We start from the raw sequence: 5,693 nt of genomic DNA, 5'->3' as shown, positions 1-5,693 counted from the left end.
TTCTTCTAGTTAAACCGAAAGGTGGAGACATGGATATGAGTGGCTGAAAAGTGTATGTTAAATGTGTTACGTACGCGCAACATGATAGCCAAACAAGATCCTCCCTTATGGAACAAACACAGTGTTACCACAGTGTGTTCACATAGTTAACTATGTGTAAACAATGTGTTAACCATGTGGTCACAGCGTTGTCACAGTGTGGTATTTGAGATCACATAGTGTACTACATAACTGGCATACCGAACACAGAGTGGCACACATATACCACAGTGTGGTATAGTGTTACGACAGTGTGTTCACATAGTTAACTATGTGTAAACAATGTGATAACCATGTGGTCACAGCGTTGTCACGGTGTGGGATTTGAGATCTCATAGTGTACCACATTATTGGCATACTGAACACAGAGTGGTACACATATACCACAGTGTGGTATGTATCGAACTATGTGTAAACCCTGGTTCATAATGCTACCACAGTCTGGTATTTCAGTTTAAGTGGTTTACCACATAATCCCCACATAGATGACATACTGAACACACTGTGAATCATGTTTGACACAGTGTGGTACATTTTGAACTATGTGTACACTCTGTGTTGATAGTGTTGCCACGCTGTGGGATTTCAGATCATTCATTTACCACATAATCCACACAGACTTGGCATACCGGACACTGTGACTTGTGCTTACCACAGTGTGGTATATGTTGAACTATGTGTAAACCCTGTGCTCGGTGTTGTCACTTTGTGGGTTTCAGATCATTCACCTACATCATCTCCACATACTAGGCATACTGAACACACAGTGTGGTATATATAGAAATATGTGTACTCCTGTGTCCATAATCTTGTTACACAGTGGGATTTCAGATCATTGATTTAACACAATAATATCCGCATACTAAATGTTTAGGAAAAACACTATTTTTTTTTTTAGGGGGGAATAACTAAAAGATAATGAAATTAACTTCCCTCAAATTTACACAGTAGGTAGCCGCTGAATAACGCACAATTTTGTTGTGTACTGTTTCAAAATATTGCAGGAAACAGCATGCAACAAAATTGTATGCCTATATTAGCTACCTACTGTGTAAATTTGTGGAACGTTATATTTTCATGGGTTTTCAGTTATTCACAATCAAAAGCGTAAACTATCTTTTTAAACATCAAGTACTTTGACACACAATGAGTCATGTTTACCACATTGTGGTGTATATTGAACTTTGCTATAGTATTGTCAGTACGGGATTTCAGATCTTTTACTACCACATGACATGTTAATCCTTATAAAACCAGGCTATTTCTGGTTTTGTTGGGGGGGGGGGGGGAGAGCATTTTACCAGTGTGGTCAAAGGATTCAAGTATTGAACTTATTAATAAATGTACATGTATGTTTCAAATTACCAGAGATTTTTATCGAGTTTGTAGAGCAACTTATCTGGTCTTATTATCCAGTGAAGTAATAAACCAATAACTTATAGCTGGGCAATATACAACACAATTTAAAGGTACTAGCCCACATTTGCAAACCCACGAAAATCAAAACTGCATAAAACAGGTCCAATATGACTTCAAGTACAAGTTATAACAGTAACATACCTCACCTGTCGCTCTTTGTCTATACCATTCGATAAAAGAGAGAAAATCATCGTTTTAAAATCAATTTTCAAACCGGGTCAACCCGACCCAAAATCGAATTACAAGCGCGGGCTATAGCTACGTACATTGTACATGTAACACGTACGTGGACCGGAGCTAGCGAGCGTTATAGGCATACATACGGATTACGGTGCATTTTCATTTATTTTTATTTATGAAAGTAATGGACTAATTGGAACGAAATTTTGCACAGATGTTACTGCAATCATACCCAAACTCTATGCTAACTATGAGACCAATTCCTGCAGGTTTACAAATGTGGGCTAGTACCTTTGTACACGGTAGTTGCAAATGTTCAATACTTATTCATTTTTTCTCATTTCAGTTGATATCTTTTAAATTTCAAATACTGGCATGGAACAACAGATTCATTTAATGTGAGAATATGACCTATACATGTCTTTTATCCAACCTTCAGATGAATAAATCATGCATTTAATGTTGTGTTAATACTGTTTACGGATGCATAACATCAAACACTAGAAATGATATAATACTAGTGGTATCTGTAGTTGTGGAAAGAGAACAAAAAGCGACATGTTATAACTTTCCCGTTTCTCTCATAAATCACATGCTTTCCTATGATTTCACCAGCTGAGGAGGTATTGCATACAATCTATTGGTCACACGTTTTACTACTCTGATGTGTCCAGCATCAGCATGGTTCTCCCCGTCTCTATTCTTTACAAATGGGCCATCATGCTCTACATACTTAATGAGAGCAAAGGCATCACTATCATCTTCCAAAAACCACATAACCATGTGCAAATGCCACTTCATTGCCTGTTACTTGTACACAATAATTTCTTCTGGTAGTGTGCCGAGAATATTCAGTAGCATGGATACACACTGTGTTTACAACTGCTTTCTCGTACACTTTAATTACAGAAAAATGTCACAGGATATTCTTGTGTTTTTTTTTTTCTTGACATGCTATGCCACATGACTATCACAGGGCAATACCACACAGCAGTACCACACAGTAGTACCAACTGGAATAAAAAACAAAGCAAAAACAAAACAAAACGCATATTCCAGAATCTCATAAATAGGTGAGTTATGCTGTGAATTATGACAATTGATTTAAGCAGTACTTAACCTATCCTATACTCCTACAGTATTACCTATTAAGTGGGAGTGCTGAGGTACAGCATGTGATACTTCATGTGGTATTTCTGTGGTATTCCTGTGGTATCCCTGTGGTATTCCTGTGGTATAGATTTTTGCATAGCTCATGAATATTCATTAAAAGCAACCTAAATTTTAGAAAATTCATATAATACTTCTAAATTCGAAGTATTTATGATGGGATTTCCTTTGAACTATTGTCTAATAATGTTATGTTATACCCAATGTCATAGATTTTGTTATGAAAAGGTAATTTCATATTCAATAACAGTGTTATCTAGTCAGTAACCGTGCCTTCATGCATTACAAATATTGATACATCTAATGACTATGTGGTAACATATGTATTGATACACCTGATGACTATGCGGTCACTACCACAATGTACTGTGGTGGACTATGTAGTGACTGCCACAGTGTGGTGGACTATGTGCTGAATACTATAGTGTGGTGGACTATGTGGTGACTGCTACAGCGTGGAAGACTATGTGGTGAATACCATAGTGTGGTGGACTATGTAGTGAACACCATAGTGTGGTGGATTATGTGGTGACTACCACATTGTAATGGACTATGTGGTTATAACCCTGTTGTCACAGTGTGTGAGACTGTGGTTTGATTCACAGTGTATTTAATATGTGTTTTGGACCATGTGGTACCGCTATGTTGCACAGTGTGGTGACGCTCTGTTTCACACTGTGGTAAATACACAGTGTTACCACATGTCCCAAAATCACATATTAAACACATGTGTTCGACACTGTGTTACACATTGTGTTCCACACTGTGTTCGACACTGTGTGCCACACTGTGTTGCACACTGTGTTACATAGTGTGGTAAAACTGTGTTCTTTCCATAAGGGCTCCCGCTGCGTGCTAAATCTGTTTTATGAAAGATCCATCCCCACCCAAAAAGTTTCGATGTTACACAAGCAGTGACAAGGTTCCAAAATCAGAGTCAAATATGCTACGCTCAGCTTATGAAAACTTTTTTTTTTCAAAGAATATAATCTCTTTAGCATTTCTAGAAACCCATAATAGACTGTAAGACTGGATTAATGAATACAAAATTGCCTCAAAAGAGGAAAAAATAATCCTCCAAATCAGTAAATAAAAAGGAAGAAAAAAGGGGGAAAAACAGAAACGACGCACAGTTTCATGTAAATGCCGTTTCGTAATAACCTCAATTCGCATGCTTCAAGTGCGGACTGGCACGGAAAACGTCATGTAGCATAATATGTAGTAGACCTACACCCCACCCACAGCCCCAGCATATAGAAAAGATGTAGGAGAAGGGAAGTGGTATATGTGTTCTATCAAAGACCAAATGATAAACGCATATTGCTATGAACAGTAATACTATCAAGGAACACACAGAGAAATTAGGGTTCAATTAGGGTTCTCATTTTCCCCCTACGAGTAAAGCGAACCAAGTTGCGCCTTCTAGGGTTCGGGATGAATCTAGGGGTGCAAATCCGAATCCTAAAGGGAGCCAAGTCGTAAAGGTTCAAATCGCGAACCAATCCATAGTCTTTCCCGAAAGCTGATGTACATTAAAATGTGGGTGTTGTATAGTGTTTGCTTAGAATGCTACTCTTTTTTTGGATATTATCATATATTTTTTATTTCAAAATATAACTGCGCGTTTTTAAAGAATAACAGTGTGATCAATAATACTCTAATACAGTAATGACTATTTGATTTAAATATATTTTCTCTTCTCGCACCGGGATCAAGAATATCATTTCAATGGTGTTATCATAGAGAAAAAACATACGAGTACCATTCTCGGATACACGTATGCTCGTACGCGTGCACCGTTGAGCGCAAAGTCAATGGGCGCAGCTTTAGATAGACACACACCACCGTTCCTCGTTTGGAATGGCCAGACGACCGTGAGCACTGGTAAGGTTGATGAGCCCAACGGCAACGTTGTGATTAATGTGAGTAGATAATTATAGTGTAATTCCGTTAAAAATATGTCACATGATGATATGTGTGAATTATTCCCATGCTTGGTGGTGAAAAACTGAAGCGAAAGAGTTGTGTGTGTAACAGTGTTAGAAGTGCGTGCATACGTACAATTAAGCGTAGCCATAGCGAGTAACGCAGTGAAAGTGCACGGTATTACATAAGCCTCCACGTGTAAATGTGGTGACCGGATATAGTCGCATCATTTTCGTTAAGGGGAATTATTACATGTGAGCCGAGTTGAGGCTCAGTTTGGCATATTGGTTTCGATCTGCAAGGTTGACAGAAAGAACGATATAAGAAGTACAAGTGTATTAATTACTTGATCCCATACTGTAGCAGGTGGATATTCTAATATTGATTGGATGTTTCTTTGTTTGTTTTGTTCAATTACAGATTGAACCTTCCTGATCCGCGCTGATGCGTGGTGTTAGCTTGGGCTCATACTGGGCCAAAGCGACCTGTGTTTGATGGATTATTTATCATCGGTGTTGTCATGGTGTGTTGTCAATATCAAGTTCAATAACGGTCTTCAGGATGAGCAAGACAGGTCAACCTCAAGATGCTGGTGTGCCATGTAAGGTGTCAGAGCTGGAGATGGAAGATGTTCAGGATGTTAATCCTGGTGACTCGGTGAGTCATTGTGGAAGCCACGCCAGTTCTTCATCGTCCGCTAAACTGAGAGTGATGGTTGGAAGGACAGCTTTGGCAGCTGAAGCAGCTGCAATGGAAGCGCATCAAGAACTAGAGCTCGAGGAGTTTCGACTTACGCAGTGTAAGTTGAGGTTAGCTATGAAGACCAAGCAGCAGGTTGCTGAAGCCGAGGAGCAGATATGCCTTGACTACGAGAACAAGAAGTTGGGAAGTTGGGACTCTGTGAAAGCAGAGGATGAAACCTTGCCGTACCCAATTGATAATGCAGCAACGAGTACCAA

This window comes from Diadema setosum, chromosome 16, assembly GCF_964275005.1.
Source record: "Diadema setosum chromosome 16, eeDiaSeto1, whole genome shotgun sequence".
Classification (NCBI taxonomy): Eukaryota; Metazoa; Echinodermata; class Echinoidea; order Diadematoida; family Diadematidae; genus Diadema; species Diadema setosum.
The sequence above is the reverse complement of the archived record's forward strand: the minus strand, read 5'-3'. Positions refer to the sequence as shown.